Source organism: Saccopteryx bilineata, chromosome 12 (genome assembly GCF_036850765.1).
Source record: "Saccopteryx bilineata isolate mSacBil1 chromosome 12, mSacBil1_pri_phased_curated, whole genome shotgun sequence".
NCBI lineage: Eukaryota > Metazoa > Chordata > Mammalia > Chiroptera > Emballonuridae > Saccopteryx > Saccopteryx bilineata.
The window spans coordinates 20,076,553-20,094,930 of NC_089501.1; the positions used below are offsets into that span (position 1 = coordinate 20,076,553).

Consider the following 18,378-nt stretch of genomic DNA (forward strand, 5'->3'; position numbering starts at 1 on the left):
ATCATCCTAGGTTTACAGAAGACACAATTGATACATAGAGAGTTTGGTGATTTTCCAAGTGCCACACAGGAGGAAGTGTTAGAGCTAGGATTCAAACCCAGGTTTCAAACCCATGTACACTCGCTCAGGCCTCGTGCCTTTCACTCCACCCTGTGTCTGCTTTATCCTGAGATCACACAGAAATGGTAAATGAAGTAGACATACTTTGTAATATGAGTAAGAAATGAGAAAGAGAAGTTAAAATTTATTCAGATGTCCTACTTAAAGTAATAGGACTTGTGAAATTGCTCTAATCTAGAGTGAATATTCACTTTTATCTATCTATCTCTCATCTATCTATCTATCTATCTATCTATCTATCTATCTATCTATCTATCTATCTATCTATCACTTACCTACCTATTGGACTTTAAATTATTGAAACTATCTCAGGGCTCGAAAATTAAGATGTGATGCTGATGTTTTCATCAGTCTTCTCTAAACCTTTATTAAATTGTGAAATTGCTGAACACAAGAAGGCCTAATACCCTGATGTGTGTGAGGAGCACTTTCATAAATTAGTATATATGGAACTTTTACTTTTACTTTCAAGTCTGTTATTTTTATCAGGTTCTTAGAAACTCTCAGAAAACAAATTTTGAAACTTTCAATCAAGATTTTTTAGCAGGAAAAATTTTAAATTAATTCAATGAAAGCAGTGAGCTTGGATTTCATCCCTTTTTATTTTTCTTTAGCATAAATATAATACACTAGACAAATTTATTTGTGCCTTAGTTTGTGACTATAATGCTTGTATCCTCGGTAGGCTAGTACAGTTGTTTGTTTTTTTAAGTAAATGTATAGTATACATCCTAAGAACAGTTTCTCAAATTTGACCTTGAAGTCAAAACTATTCATAGAATGTGTACTTTTAGGCGACAACTCTATATTTGAATTCTATCTACAAGTTTATAGTAAAACTGAGCGACTGAAATTTTTCAATATTGGCATTTATGTCAGCAATGTCTAATCACACGTGAAAAGGCAATTCTAACCTAAATTTCCAATTTGACACTTTTCACATTTGTAAGAGACTCCTCGCAGGTCTGTTTCCTTTTCCACTTGTATTTTCTTTTTCATATCCCTTCACGTGTCTCCTCACCATCTCTGTTCATCAAAGCCGGCCCTCAGGAAAGGAGCTGATAAGCAAGTTCATTATGAGTGTTAATAACTGATAAGGCTGAACACATTACAGGAGGAGTTCATTATATTTTATTAATGGGAATCTTTGATTCCAAGTGAATTAAGTTCTCTTTCTCAAATTTCATCCACCAGCAATGATTGGGAAAGCTAAAGCTGTAAGTGACTTGCTGGAGCCAATTTGTACCAGTTCATAAAAGCTTGATTTGTAGGAATGGTTGTGAGCTGTTTGTTAATACAGCTATCATAGAAATTAAATTACATAAACTAACAAATAAAAATCTTATCTTTTTCTTTCTTTTTATTAAATTTACTAGGTGACATTGGTTTATCAGTTAAGTGTACATTTGTATGATATATGATCTTCACGTTGCATTGTGTCCCCACCACCCAAAGTCAGATCATCTTAAGTCGCCATATAATTAACTGATCCACTTTGCCCTTTGCTACCCTGCAAACTCCCTTCCCTCTGAGAGCCGCCACCCTGTTATCTGTATTTATGAGTAGTTTGTTTTTATTGTTTGTTCACTTGTTGCTTTCAGTTTTATATCCCACATATGAGTGAAAACATGGTTCTTAAATTTTTCTTTGTGACTCATTTTTCTTAGTGTGATATTTTCAAGGTTCATCCATGGTAGAATTTCATTTTTTCTTATGGCTGAGTAGTATTCCTTGGTATACATGTACCACATCTTCTTTATCCAGTCATCTATTGAAGGGCATTTTGGTTATTTCCATGTCTTGGCCACTGTGAATAGTGCTACAGTGAGTGTAGGAGTGCATTTTCTTTGAGAATAAATGTTTTCAAATTTTTGTGTAGGTACACAGAAGTGGAATCTTATTAAAAACAAAGATTCTCTCAAAGCTTTTTGTGTGCTAATTATTCTACTACCTTTTCATACTATCTGTGCTCTTGAGAATAATTCTTTTATTGGATCAGTGCATTCTGTAACTTCACATCTTTTCCTAACTTTGCTCAAGTGACATTATATTGGTATCTTGAAATTGGCCACAGTAAGTGTATTTATGCTGTAGGATAGCAAATACTCCAAATTAGAATTTGGTTTATTGTTTTGCTAATTATCTAGATTTAAGAAAGTCCTGGAGAATATGTAAATAATGCAGATTATACTTAAGAGTGTGCTATAGCTTTAGGTTTTAAATTATTTAAAGCACAGGTTTTGAGAAAATATTCTTTTTGTATTTTAAAACTGTTAGCCAATCCAGGCAAGAAATCGCTTATGTCATTTTGACATTGATTTTCTTCATTTCACTTTTGTAATATTCATTAAAGTAAGAGAAAAAAATTAACCAGCATTTATGATGAAAATACCCTGCTTGTCCATTGCAGTCACAGGTTGGATACTGTCATGGTTAATTTCACATGTCAAATAGATTAATCCATGGTACCCAGATATTTGGTCAAACGTTATTGTAGGTGTTTCTGATTAGTTATTTTTATATTAAATTAATATTTAAATCAGTATAGTTTGACTAACACAAATTATTCATAATGTGAGGGAAGCTTCTACAATCAGATGAAATTTTTACCAGAAAAAAGATTGACCTTTTGAAAGGATAAGGAATACTGCCAACAAACTGAATTCAGACTGCAGCCTCAATTCTACCCTGGGTCCTCAGCCTGCTGGTCTACCTTGCAGATTTTATTTTTATTTTTTATTTTTTACAGAGGCAGAGATAGACAGGGACAGACAGACAGGAACGGAGAGAGATGAGAAGCATCAATCATCAGTTTCTCATTGCGCGTTGCGACTTCTTAGTTGTTCATTGATTGCGTTCTCACATGTGCCTTGACCGCGGGCCTTCAGCAGACCAAGTAACCCCTTGCTGGAGCCAGCGACCTTGGGTCCAAGCTGGTGAGCTCTTTGCTCAAGCCAGATGAGCCCGCGCTCAAGCTGGCGACCTCGGGGTCTCGAACCTGGGTCCTTCCGCATCCCAGTCCGACGCTCCATCCACTGTGCCACCGCCTGGTCAGGCTACCTTGCAGATTTTAGATTCGCCAACCAGCACAATTGTATAAATCAATTCCTTAAATCAGTTATTCTCTCTTTCATAAAACTCATTCATATATTTTATATGTCATGCATATGTGCACAAACACGCTCATTTTTCCTTCTCAGAGATCCAAGGGTTAAACATTCTGCAGTAAACCACTGATAAGAGTATATATGAGTTTTCTTAATCAGATTATCTGTGGATGTGAAATTTACTAAAAATTTAGACCTCCTTAATTTTTATGTTTCCCCAATATTTACAAAACATATTTAATAGGGGGCAAGAAAAGTCATTCTTATTCATTATTAACGTTAATTGAATAATATTGGACAAATGAGTTTGTAAAATTAGTATTTTCTGGTTTTGCTCACTTTTACGTATTGTTAAAAATGGCTGCTGACCACGTGGTTGTGTTGCCCAGGTGATAATATTAATTACCTTCATGCTTGGAAAGGGGCTTGGTTATGCTAGTGTGTGCTGGAGGAGGGATTTTTGCTCCAAAAAGTTTTAAGAAGAAGGAAGAAGAGAGGAGCTAGGAGGCCATTTTGGGAGAGGGGCCACCTGGTTGCAGAGGAGGCAGGTAGCAAGATGGCGGGGAGCTGAAGGAGAACAGAGTTGGGGGCCTTTGATTCTAGGAACAACCGAAAAGATTCTGCTGGTTGTGGAACTGGAGAACATGTGAGTAGGTTTTGGTGCCCGTGTGTTTGTTTTACTTGCTTGCTGGTGCCAGCTAGAATAAAGTATGGCCCACCAGTCTTGGCTCCACAGTTTTATTATGATCTATCTGAATTCAGTGGGAACCTGCATGTGGCAGGCAGCTATGAGAGCTGCGGCTCCTGGACTTACAAGTAACATTTGAAATTTGTGTTTTCTAGATGTACATCTAATATTACCCATATTGTCTCTTTTATACAAAGCTCCAAAAAAATTAATTATGGTTTAACAAGTATGATATCTTCATAGACAATGCTGTTGGGAATGGATACTTTTGTATACTTTTGCAAAGACAAAGATCATGTCTGAATGACTGCAGGTGTTGTGTTTTCAAAGCCCCTGAAAACACTTAAACATTGATACCTACATGGTATTTTATCTCCTGGAGAGATACATAGTTTGAGTGGATTCCAGAGTTGTTTAAAGTATGTAGTCTCATAATGCCATAGCATTTCACATTCACAATTTAATACTTTCTCACCTGTCAAGTTATCAAGTGCCCTTTCATAACCGGATGCTGTAGTACCATTCATTTCAATGGCAGCCACAGGATAATACCTTCTTGAGCCATTGTGTTGATAAGAAACTTGCAGAGCATCTGGGGTAAAATGAAGATTTGGCCTGGATTTAATATTTTTGCTCCTTAAAATGGCAGAAGAAGATTTACTTTTATTTATTAGGTTATATATTTTTTCAACCTGTAGCATTATGTAATGTGGAAAATAAAACAGAACAGATATGCAAAAAAGTAGTAAGGCCTTTGTATGAACAGTGCTTTCTTAATTTTCAGTTATTGATTTCTTTGTGTGACTTGACTTTGTAATCCACATGATGGTAAGGCAAAATCAATGGGAGATAAAATTTACATAAGGGCTGTTTGCTTTTTTTACAGAGACAGAGAGAGAGAGAGTCAGAGAGAGGGATAGATAGGGACAGACAGACAGGAACGGAGAGATGAGAAGCATCAATCATTAGTTTTTTCATTGCGACACCTTAGTTGTTCATTGATTGCTATCTCATATGTGCCTTGACCATGGGCTTTCAGCAGACCGAGTAACCCCTTCCTCGAGCCAGTGACCTTGGGTCCAAGCTGGTGAGCTTTGTTTTGAGCCCGCGCTCAAGCTGGTGACCTCGGGGTCTTGAACCTGGGTCCTCCTCATCCCAGTCCGACGCGCTATCCACTGCACCACCGCCTGGTCAGGCTAAGGGCTGTTTTTGTGGGACACAGATTTTATACATTTCTAGAGCGTGTGGTTTTGCCTTGCAAAGCAGTTTAAAAACAAGTACATGAAGTCAGTAGCAATAACAATGTGACAAAATAAGTACTTTATTTTGAGAATGGTGGTAATAAATTCTGCTTTATAATTCCTACTTTATAGCAATGGTTTTAACTTGGGCTGATTTGGGGTACATACCTCTTAACTACTCATGGGCTTTAAACCCATACTTAAAGCCAGATCTACTAGATATTTGTGTATAATGTTATGAACACAACGTTTCCATTATCATTCATTTTTTAAAATGTTTATTGCATCGATTTTACAGAGAAAGGAAAGGAGAGGGGGAGAGAGAGAGAGAAAGAGAGAGAGAGAGAGAGACAGGAATATTGATCTGCTTCTGTATGAGCCCTGAACAGGGATTGAACCGGCAACCTCTGTGCTTTGGGATGATGTCCTACCAACTGAGCTATCTGGCCAGGGCTCCATTGTTATTCATTTTAAATGCACAAAAACTTAAGATGCGGGAGAGGACAAATAGCTGCCACCATTCCCTGTCTTAGGTGGGATGTAATGTCAGATCTGACACTGAGGTTTCCTCATTCTCCCTCTCACCTCAACCATCCAATGCAGATCATCATTGTTTGCTCCACTACATGCCAACCAAGAATAAGGAAGAACAATTGGATTCCTTAAATCTTCACATAATACCCACATTCACATTTTGGCTCCATCTATTTAATTGCAGCAGATTCAGCTAAGACCATATTATTTAACTTTATTAGCCCCCACATCAAAATGACTTTAATGAACAAAAGCAGAAAATTAACCACATCTGTATCATTACTAGAATCATCTTTTGAAGTCATAAAAATAAATGTGCCAATATCATTGTGAAACAAACCAGAAAAGAAAAAATATATGTACGTATGGATGGGTTAGTAATAGAAGAGCACTTTGGTTCCTTTTTGTTTATTGTTCACCACCTAGGTTAAGGCTCCCTCCATCACCATCTACCCCCCTCTACCCTCCGCCGCCTCCTTTCCCTCCTGCCATCCCCACACTGTTGTCCGTGTCTATATTTCTTTTCTTTGCTTAATTCTTTCACCTTTTTCACCTTATCCCCTAAGTCTCTGACAGCTGTCAGTCTGTTTTCTGTATGTATGAGTCTGTTTCAGTTTTCTTAGTTTATTTTGTTCATTAGATTCCACATTTAAGTGAAATCATATGACATATGTTTCTCTGACTGGCTTATTTTACTTAGCTTAATACTCTTCAGGTCTGTCCATGCTGTTGCAAAGGGTAATATTTCCTTCTTTTTATGGCTGAGTAGTGTTCTATTGTGTAAATGTACCATGACTTTTTTTATCCATTCGTCTGCTTCCAAATCTTGGCTATTATAAACAATGCTGTAATGAACATAGAGGTGCATATGTTCTTTCAAATTAGTCTTGGGTCTATTCCCAGAGGTGAAATTGCTGGGTAGTAAGGCAGTTTAATTTTTACTTTTCTGAGGTAACTCCTAACTGCTTTCCACAGTAGCTACACCAGTCGGCATTCCCACCAACAGTGCACAAGGCAAGAGCACTTTGCTTCTTCTCCACTTCCGCTCCCTACCACCTGGAGTGTGACTGTGTGGTGAAGCAGGGATGATGAATGAGCAGCTGAATATTTGTTCTCTTGTAATAGTACTTGCTCATACTGAAGATGGAGATAAGAATGGATTTTCAAGGCAGAAGGAAGGCACCAGAAATTATTAGCATAAATGAGAAAAAAGAGCACACTACCAAGAAACTCAGAACAAAGAGGAAATCACAGTATCTTAAGTATTTTTTAAAAGTAAGCCACACTGAATGACCATCTGTGGAGTGCTCCCTTCTGTAACAGCCAAGGAGAGTGGGCATAGCTTTGGGGCATACTCTACCTTTAGAGACAGCCTGTTCTATTGCTGAACAGCTATAATTTATAACTTTTTTCACACATTAGAGCAGAACTTTGCCTTTTTATAATGTACTTAATTCTGGATTCTAGAGTAATATTTTGGCTCTGGAAATAGTAAGCAAATGATTTGTATATTAATTGATTCATCCTCTCAGTCATAGAGTCAATATTTAATGATACCTATAACATGTAAAGCATTATGCTAAATGCTGAATATAGTTAGCCTTTCTGTAGAAAATTCTTCAAATATATAAAGTCTATAGCCTGAAAATATTTACAGTTAGTCCTCGAGTTACAAACCTCTGACTTACGTACAACTCATATTTATGAACGAAGCACCGTAAGGGTTATTGGTAATCAACTGCAGATGGACATCAGTGAAAATGATAACATAGAGTTACTTGACTCCCATGACAAAGAACTTGCCAATGAAGACTTTTGGAACTAGAGCAGCAGATGATAGCATTTAGGGGAGAAAACAGGGACATAGAAACTCCAGAATTGGCCCTTGCCGGTTGGCTCAGTGGTAGAGCGTCGGCCTGGCATGCGGAAGTCCCGGGTTCGATTCCTGGCCAGGGCACACAGGAGAGGCACCCATCTACTTCTCCTCCCCTCCCCCTCTTCTTCCTCTCTATCTCTCTCTTCCCCTCCCGCAGCCAAGGCTCCATTGGAGCAAAAATGGCACGGGCACTGGGGATGGCTCCTTGGCCTCTGCCGCAGGCGCTAGAGTGGTTCTGGTCGCGACAGAGTGATGCCCCGGATGGGCAGAGCATTGCCCCCTGGTGGGCATGCTGGGTGGATCCTGGTCAGGAGCATGCAGGAGTCTGTCTGACTGCCTCCCCATTTCCAGCTTCAGAAAAATACAAAAAAAAAGAAAAAGAAAAAGAAAAAGAAACTCCAGAATTGAAAAAGTTTTCTACAAATGACTTAGCTGATACTTTTCATCTCACTGAAGGAAGAATTACAAAGTTAGAGGGGTGAGATCCAGATACAGAGTGGTTCACCAAAGTTTACCATACAGATACTGAAGGCCTGAGATGCTACAGGGCCATTTATGATGAGAAAAAGAAAATCTGCAAACTTCCCTTGATGCCTACTTCAAGAAACTGACTCCAACGGCAGAATCAAATCCCTGCCACTCTTACCACCAGTCTCATCCTCTCCAACAAGTTCATTATCTTCTGCATCATCCAAATTGTTTAAGGTTATATTTGAAAATGTTTAAGTATTTATATGCACAGAAAGGTAAAAATAAATACTATCTTAAGGCAGACATCTAAGTTGCATTTGAAAAGTAAATGTACATGTTCCAACATATGTGCAAATTCATCTTAAGAACTGTCTCATTTATAAACCAGAGACTCCTGTATTTCACTTCTCAGATGATATATATAATTCTGTGTCTTTCACTGTTCAGGTCTCTCCCTTCTGCTTGATTGGTCTGTTAGATGGAAGCAGGAAGATAACTGCTGGACATATCTAATAAGAGAGGAAATTTTTATTTTATAAGTTGTGGTGTGTCTTCCTACTATAGGAAAAACTACATAGCATGTAGCACATGAGAACTCAAATTCTAGTATTGTCATTTTGTGGTCATTATTCCATTGGTTTGTTCTAAAATTGCCTAATTTGATTAATTTTAGTAGTTTATAAATTATTGAGTGCTTTTGTGTCAAGATGTGTGATTATTATTATGCCCTGCCCTTTACATTTCTTGGGGTTCTGACCTTCACTCTTCATTACAGAGACATCTGTCTAAATGTTTTCTATTTTAAAAAAACCAGAATCACCATGTCCAGCAACTTAATTCTCTTTGATTTCTCAAGAAGTTGCGTATTTGAAGAATTTAAATATTCATAGTTGATCAGCAACTTAAATACTTAAGTTCCCAAACCTCTCAGCTCTTGAGTATTATTTTATTTTAAATTCATGCTATGTAGATTCTAAGAAAAAATATCTATGGGAATGAGAAATGGAGAGCTTATAGGCAGGCTCTGAAAATAAATCCTTACCTGGACTCTGTCTTCTGTGTGTGTTGTAAATTGTGTTTTACATATGGCAGTTCTGTTAGGCTTTAATAACTTCTTGGTTCATATTGATTTCTGTAGAACTCTGTGCAGCTGTAAAAGCCCCATAGATAGTAAACTGCTAGGTTAATATTGTAAATTTCTTATAATTTTTTTCTATCTTTTTCTTACTGGGTGCCCAGTCCTAGCATATCCCATATATAGCTTTTGATCAGTTTAGGAGTAGGGGAAGAGCAACCCAGATTTAGAATAATGTGCTACTGTCATAATAAGTAGTGTCTGACTATGTCTAGGATTGATGGGACTCATTTTTCTCAATATTCATGCATTACAGTGCATAGGAACCCAATCTATGTTTTTTCAGTATTGGTTTTAAATTATTTCCTCATTCTCAAAGTATGTATTGATATAAACAGTACTTAGGTGATAATTAGAAAAATAATATTTTACTGAATTGGTCACTTTTTACTTTATTGAAATAGAAACCATGATTTACTTCTAATACTTTAGTTTTTAATATTGAATATGTTTACTTGGCTACAATTAGAGCCCAGCTCATTTACCATCCACTTCTGACTAAACATTAAATAATTATGTTTTGTACTACATTGGGTTTTTCCCTACGGTTATTCTTTGCTTCTTTCTGTAGGTAGTGTCTAGACTGGTGAGAAAGTATGGCTTGATATGTGGGCTCCAGAGTCGGACTCCTTGAGGGTCTTCCCTCTTGGGTGATCCAGTCAAGGTTAATGCCTTCTTATTTCATTTTCCTCTTCTGTTAATAGGGGTCTATAAGAGTAATTCATGGTGTCAAAGAGTTCTTGATGGAGCTTACTGACATCATACATATAAATAGCCATGTTAATGTTAGCTGCCATTTTTACTTTGAGGAAACAACTTATTAAATTTGTCAACTTAATTGTGGTTCTGGGAAAAATAAACCAAGTAGATAATTATGACAAATAAAGATGATGGATGTTTTGGTTTATATTAGAGTTGACAACTGTAACTTTTCACTATAAGCTTTGAAAATTGTTTTTCCTAAATGATTCTGAAGATGCTACTTGCTTGCTTTGTAGAAAATAAGTGTTATTTTTGGGTTTTTTTGGTATTCATCATATTACTTGTCTTTAAAGAAAGCTTTAATGTCCATTTATGGCAGATAGACATATCTGTCAAAATCTGACCATACCAGAAAAATTTAATAAATATTTGCTAAAGCAGGTAATGCATTGGTTTTTTAATATCAAGGATCTTTTAAATTGTGAACCTTGTTTTAGTAGTTTTAAATATATAAATGCTTAAGATTGACTGCAGTTTTGAGAGTTTAACATTTTCTTATCAAGCACCTTTCTATTAATTTACAATTGAAATGAAAAATGATAGTTGCCAATGATTTATTAGACTGTGGTGTTGATGAAGGCAGCGCCTGTGAGATCAGTTGGAAAGTGTGCTAAACTTATCCTGGGAAATGTCATCAGGGAGGCAGTATTGTTAAGTCTTTGCTCTCTGCCCTGATGTTGCTTCCACAGTTCGGTGGTATAAATAGCTATATTGTATTTAATTTTGTATATATGTGTGTAGAATTCAGCAAGAATTCTAACTTCACTACTTCTGTGACTTTAAGTCAATCACTGAACCATTCTGAGCCTGTTTTCTGACCTATGAAAAAGCAATAATCTTTCTGTTATCACATCTCATAGATTTTATGGTAGGGATTAGAGATTTATAATTATAAAGAGTGACAGATTTATAAAATGATGTTATTCTAAGAAATGTAATTTTCTGAAGAATTCATTTATTGATATTTCCCAAGGACTTTTTTTCCTCCTGTAATGGAGATTTAGTATATAGTAGAAAGAGAATAGAAATGGGCTTAAGTAGGCTTGGACCATTTAGTTAAGGTTTGTGTCTCTATTTTTTCATCTCTTGAATGCATAGATTAGACTTAATGATGTCTAAAGGATCCATCTTCCTCTAAATTTTAACTATAATATATATAATTTCATGGTATCTTCTTTACTTTCTCTAAGAATGGTTTCTTTTGTAAAATTACAAAATAAAGGAAATGCTTTTGATCTTTGTACATATTTCCAAAAAATGAAACTATAGGAGATAATGTGTTATACATGAAGACCATTTTATATATGCATATATCTGTATAAAACTAATGTATATGTCTTTGTATGTATGTGAATAAGTCTTATAATTAGGTTTGGTTGATAAGCAAAATATTATAATTATTATTTTATAATTGAAAAAGTATAACTAAAGCTATAAGAAAATATATCTATGAAGAGAATATATTAAAGTGTGTTTCTTTAAGTATGGAATTTTCTGACTTTCTAATTACTTGTCTATATGACCATAATTTTTATTATAAGTGCTACAATGAGTGTGTTTATTTAAAGTATTAACTTTCCTTATAAGTATAAGTATAGTGTATATTTTTTAATAGTAAAGTGTTTGCACTGCAGAAGAAATAAGGTGGTTGGATAACACAAATTTTGGATATAAACACTCTGTTATAAATAATCTGTATTGAAGAATAGTAGCTCAGGATCAAGACCCAAATTAAAAGACACTAGATCCAGAAACACTAGCAATATTTTAAAAGCTTTCAAAAGCTACACAGCAAAGTGGATTTGACTAGAACTGTTTTCAATTTGCACTTGCCTCCTGGGTATCTGTTCAAACCTGCTTATGAATAGACTCTGACTGATTTTGAAGGGGATTTGGGTTCTTTTCAGAGCAGTGTGAAACATTCTTGTCCAAGCCACACAACCTCCCTGTTTTGTTATATAGTATGCTGCAAGTTTGTTTGTTTTTTCTGTAAATTAAAAAAAAATCATTAAGCTAAAATCTAAATTTGTGTTTGTTGTTTTGGTTGGGTTTGCATATGAAATAGTTCTGAAGTCATTTTTCTGACTGCATTAATGAGGATTCAGTGGACACATATAATGAACTTCTTTCTTTTCTTTCTATTTTTTAATGACCCCTGAACTTTTTATTGGCCTCCTGTCCCCTCAAGGGGGCCCTGCTTCGGCTGCCTTTAATGCCTCAGAACTTTGGTGTTGTTGACCTCAGACATCACTTTGCTGTCCACAGTCACAGTCCTGTAGGTGGTGGTCTTGCGGATGGAGTTGCTGTTGCCCAGGGCTTCACCAAGACTGTAGTCCTCCCATTCCTCCAGCTGGCGGAGGTAGGTGCTGATCTCAGCCTCCAAATTGACCTTGATGTTCAGCAAGGCCTTGTACTCTTGGGCTTGGCAGTTCCCCTCTGCTCAAGTCTGGACCACCTCTGACTCCAGGGGCAGCAGGATCCCCGTGAGTTGCTCCATCTGCATGGCATAGCGTGTCTCCACTTCCCTCAGGCTGTTCTCCAAACTGGCCTTCAGATTTCTTTGGGAGTCCAGGCTGTTCTCTAAGGACTAAACCTTATGTCTCAGCTGTAAGTATCATCTCAGCAGCTCCCATCTCAGCGGTCTGCAAGGGGACCACATGGTGCTCTTTTCAGTCTGCTGGGACCAGTACTTGTCTAGATCCTCTTGGTTCTTCCGAGGCAGCTCATGGTACTGGGCCTCGATGTCCACTGTGATCTCGCTGAGGTCCTGAAATTTGGGAGCATCTAAGCCCATAGTCAACCCAGAGTTGGCAATCTGGTTCTGTAGACCATTTTCTTCCTCTTTGTGTTACTCCTCTATGAAGAGCAGCTCCTTTTTTACCTCTGTCTCCAGCTGTACCTGCATGAGATTCATGTCATCAGTGTCCCTTTGGAGCCCATTGATGTCATGCTCCACCGCTTAGTGCACGCCCAGCTTCGTCTTTTACTTGACAGTAAGGTCAGCAGCAGCAAGACAGGCACTGTGAATCTGCAGAATGATGCGGGCATTGTCCATGCCACTTGCAAAGATCTGAGCCCTCAAGTTCTCAATGGTCTTGAAATAATGTCCCCAGTCATTGACCTGGGGTCCCCTCTCTTCCAGGTGTTTGTTCTATGATTTTGGTGTCCAGTCTTTGATTATCGGCCTCCAGGCTTCTCACAATCTCCAAGTAGGAGGCCAGGAGGTCATTCAAGCATTGCATAGTCTCCTTCCCACTCTGGATGCCCCTGTGCTCCCCAGTGCCCCAGCCATCACTGCAGCCAGGCCCCTGGATGCCCTGCACACTGATGGACTGGGGCATGGAGCTCTGGAGCTTGGGTCCCTAGCACCTGCACAGATGCTGGTTGTTCTGCAGGCCAGCTGGGCCCAGGGTCTGGTGGTTTGTGGAGAAGCTGGAGCGGGTGCTAAGCTCATGTTGTTCAGGAAGGAAGGTGAGATTCTGAGAGTCAGGTTCTAGCAGCAGTCAGTGGACTTTTTTCTATTCGTGGCATTTCTTATTCTCCTAAAAACTTCCAACTGATTTCTTAGTTTTGTTCACTGATTCTTTTTTTTTTTCTTCTCTTTACTTCCTGCTCTATTCTGCTCATGGTTGTAGCCACAGCTGTGTGAAATACTCACTCCTTTATGGATATCCAGGAATATATTTACAACACTCTTAGGAACAGTTCTATTTAAATGATCCACAATTATCTTTATACAGCCTGTCTTAAACCTGGCTCTCTCTTCCCTTCCCCTAATTTCTGCTGAGTGTTTTGTACTTGGTTTTTTAAGTTCAAGCCTTGGGGAAACTTCACCACCTCCCTTTCCCCCTCTCCTGCATCAACACTCTTTTTACATTCTCTTTAAAGATATTGTTCACATTTTAATCCTCATCTTTATTTTCAAGGACATTGCTTTTCTTCAGGCTATGAAAATGCTTATCTTAATTAAAATAGTGGCCATCAAAAAGTTTTCCTGACCACCAGTTTATCTCCAGCCAACCTTTGGACATGCTATCCGATCTCCGATCTGTTATTACCTTGTTACTTAAAATGTTTGTTTTGACCCAAATTCATTTTTGGTGTTCATTTCCTCCCCCTTCTCTTTGATCTCTCATTTATCCTAATATGGAAGAATCCAGTCTATTCTTCCTGGACACAAGGCAAGACTTGCAGCATTTTTGCAGTTAAAATGTGACAATACAATTAAGTTCTCCAGTAATGAAATAGAACAAAAGTGATATGTAACACCGCTGGGTTTATGCTATATGACAGTGGATACATTCCTTTTTTCCCTTCCCCTTTCTTCCGGCTAGATTCAGAGGCAACCAGTTTGACCGTGGAGAAGATGACAATGGAAGGGACCTACAGTTCCTACCTCCATGCTTTCATGGGACTCAGCTGCCTCTACCAACATTGACTCTCTAACTTGGAATGATTATTTGGAAGTGATAAAAACTCTTCTTATTTTAGTCAGTAAGTTCTTTGTAGTCTGAGGTCCCTAAACATTATTTCATGATTTTTTTTCATAGAAACATTCTTTTTGTCTCTAGGAATTCCAAATCTTTTTGAGATAATCAGAAAGCTTCATGTTAGTCAGTGAAACTTTCTCCAAGAATAGCAAATATATTTTGTAGATATGCTTATTATGTATTTCAATATAAGGAATCACCCCTAGTTCCATGAGAATAGAAACAATAATGTTGCCCCTGGGCCCCTGAACTATTTGAGATATCTCCATCTCTAGCTTCTGCTTGTTAGGAAGTCATTTAGTATGTTGCTGAAGCAAGCACATTAGGATATTATTTAAATTATTTTTAAAAACCCAAACAGAACATGGTTTAGCAAGACAGATACTTTTTTTCTAGAGTAAAATTCTAAAACAATCTACAGTAAATATATAATAAACAATTCTCTTTTCAGCCAGTGAGAGGGGGAGAGGAATTAGAAGCCCAACCGTTGTTACCAAGAAAGACCATGACCTGTAACTTGCAGAGTAACTTCTGTCCAAAACCCCGTGTTGAGAACTTAATCATATGGCCACACCTACCTGCAAGGAAGGCTGGGAAGTGTAATCTTTAATTCCAAGCCAATGAACCCAGCTAAAACTTTGTACATTCCATAACAACAACAAAAAAGTGATGGTTGGTATTGAAAAAACTTGTGATTTCTGACACAGTGCATAGCTATATAAAAGCTGTAGTATTACCTCTAGATTGCTCCAAAATGGAAATATTTTTTCTTCTAAATATTCCTATCTGATGATCTACTTCATCTTGACAAGTAGTATCAATCTTCACGTACTTAACAAAATAAAAGGTTCTGAATACTTCTTTATTTCTCATATGCACATCTAATCCATGGCACATCTTGTTGATTCTGTCTCATCGTGTTGACATCATGTTTACTCTTTTTCTTTCTTGTTGTCTGCAAAGATTGCAGAGGATTGCAGTATAAGTCATCATCATCATCATCTTGCTCTTTGACTATTATAGTAGATCTGTAAATAATGTTGGGCTTTTAATACTATGTCCCTCTAATCCATCCTTGGAAATCATAATGAGTTTTCTGAAATTCAAGAATGATAATTTTACTCCTTTGCTAAAAGCTCTTTGATGATTTCTTATTGTTTATGAAATAAAATCCAAAATCCTTAGTAGAACACTTAAGACACTCTGTGGTTTTACCTTTAATTATGGAACAGTTCATTCTTATTGTTTATGATCTACACTTGATCCTCCTTCCCACCCCATCCCAATTTTCTAAATAACATACTCATAAATTCTTTGATGATTTCACTCACAAAATTTCCTCTCCTAGGAAGCTTATTTCCTCCTTGGTATCCCTGGCAGAAAACCACCTTTAATGGCCAGTCTCAGCCTGACTAGGCAATGGTACAGTAGCTTGAATGTTGGCATGGGATCTGAGGACCCAAGTTCTAGACTCCAAGGTCCCCGCATTGAGCATGGATTCACCCACCTTGAGCTTGAGCCTGGGGTTACCCCATGGTCGCTGGCTTGAAGCCCAAGGTTGCTGTCTTGAACCAAGGTTGCTGGATTGAGCAATGGGTCATGGCTCAGCTGGAGCCCCCTAGTCAAGGCACATATGAAAAAGCAATCAATGAATAGCTAAGATGCCAGAATGAAGAATTGATGCTTCTCATCTCTCTCCTTTTCTGTCTGTATATCCCTCTTATTCACTCTTTTGCTCACTTTCTTGCTAAAAAAAAAAGAAATGAAAAATTAAAAAACATAAAAAAGGCCAATCTCAGTATTGTTACTTTTATGATAATTTTCTGAATTCTGTGTGCAGCTAGGTTTAACACTCACTTCTTACTATTTTTGATGTCTCTTATATAGTCATTTACAATGAGGATGAATGCTGATCACATGCATGTCATGAAGGAAAAAGCGAGATTAAGATTGCACAGATATTTTATATTGTCTTTAGATTGACTTTTTTTGCATTTTAAAAATAAATCTGTTAGCTTTATTTGACTAAAAGTCTTCAAGGAAGGATTCTGTCCCTCAGTCATATATACGAACTCAGACATTACAGTGGTTTCTGGAATGTAGTAGATATGCAATAAATGCTTCTTTAAAGATACAAGAATATACTCTTAAATACTAATGGTGGGAAAGTGAATTGGTACAACCAATGTGTAAAATAGTTTGGCAATGTTTATTACAGTAGAACATAGTCGACTGTATGACCCAGTAATTTCATTTCCAATCATATTTTCTCTATAAATGCTTTAAAATGTATGCTAAGAGACACGGACAAAGATGTCCATAGCAACATTGTTTCTATAGCTGAAAAATGGGAATAAAGTCCAAATGTCTATCAATATTATAATGGATAAAGATATTGTAGTGTATTTATACAACAGAATTTCATACAAAAAGGAAATGTATAAACTACAGATACGCAATGATTTGGATGACTTTCAAAAACAAACAATTCAGAAATTTAAAAAAGCCTATACTGTATGATCCTATCGGTATAAAAGTGTAAAACAGTAGAAACCACACTGTTAGAATTAGGGTAATAGTTTCTTTGGAAGATAAAAGAGAGGGTATTGACTAAAAAGGAACATGAAGATATGATTCTGATTTACTGCAATGTTATATATTCTGATCAAGAAGTTGGTTGCCTGTTCACTTTGTGGTAATTCATTGAACTGTGTTTTATACTTCAGCAAAAATGCTGGAAAATGAATGATTGAACAATTAATATTCTAGAGTGAAAAACGATCCAGAATGGGTCAGATGTGATTTGTTACCATGGTTTTTTGAATGGGTGTGCTGGGAAGTCCCTCTGAGCTTCCCTTCTCTCGCAGAGGATAAAGAAGATTGATATGTGGTCCCCTGTTGTCATTCCAGCTCTGGCATTTTATACAGAAATTAGAAATGAAAGGCCTCTATTTTGTATCTTTTTTGAGTCTGCTTCATGCATTATCTCAGGTCAAGTTAAAGGAAGAAAATTTCAACTATTTGCTATGTGTTCAAGTAAGAGTTCTGAGACACTTTGATTATAGACAGCCTAAAAAAAGAAATTCATTATAAAGTATTTATGTTCACTGCTGTTACTTAAATTATATTGCAGATCAAATAAACTTCCTATTTGGCATAGTGAAAGATGTGTATGTCCCTCATTGTAGCAGGTAGAGCACGCATTGTATAGATCTTTGTCACTTAAACAAATGATGGTGGGAAATTGTATTATATATTTAAAATCTACTATGTATATGAATCTTAAACCTCAACAGCTTCATTCAGTACAGCCAACATCTATGTACAAACTCTCCAAAATTCAAATGAAAGTGAAGTAATTGTCATGAGTCTGGATAATGGTGACAGTCAACATAGTAAATTATTTTCCAAGGACCATCTCATATTTTAAAATAAAATGCAAATTGAAATAATTTTACTAATTAAGAAAAAATTCTCAGTGATAGGATACTTTAGAAAAGTCAACTTTTGAGGCCCTGGCTGGTTGGCTCAGTGGTAGAGCATCGGCCTGGTGTGCAGGAGTCCCGGGTTCGATTCCTGGCCAGGGCACACAGGAGAAGCGCCCATTTGCTTCTCCACCCCTCCCCCTCTCCTTCCTCTCTGTCTCTCTCTTCCCCTCCCGCAGCTAAAGCTCCATTGGAGCAAAGTTGGCTTGGGCTCTGAGGCCTCTGCCTCAGGCACTAGAATGGCTCTGGTTGAGACAGAGCAACGCCCCAGATGGGCAGAGCATCGCCTCCTGGTGGGCATGCCGGGTGGATCCCAGTTGGGCACGTGAGGGAGTCTGTCTGACTGCCTCCCCGTTTCCAACTTCAGAAAAATACAAAAAGAAAAAAGAAAAGTCAACTTTTGGCCAAAATTATTTATATAATTATTTTATTCATAACGTTTTAAGTTTAGATTTATCCAGAGTATATT

At 37.2% G+C, this 18,378-nt stretch overlaps 1 protein-coding gene and 1 pseudogene across 2 annotated transcripts in view; one reads left to right on the forward strand and one right to left on the reverse strand.

The window, feature by feature from the left end:
* NKAIN2 (sodium/potassium transporting ATPase interacting 2) overlaps positions 1 to 18,378 on the forward strand; it is a 1,024,603-nt gene that overhangs the window by 115,626 nt on the left and 890,599 nt on the right. The window lies entirely within an intron of this gene.
* On the reverse strand, positions 12,144 to 14,336 carry LOC136316411 (keratin, type I cytoskeletal 18 pseudogene; annotated as a pseudogene).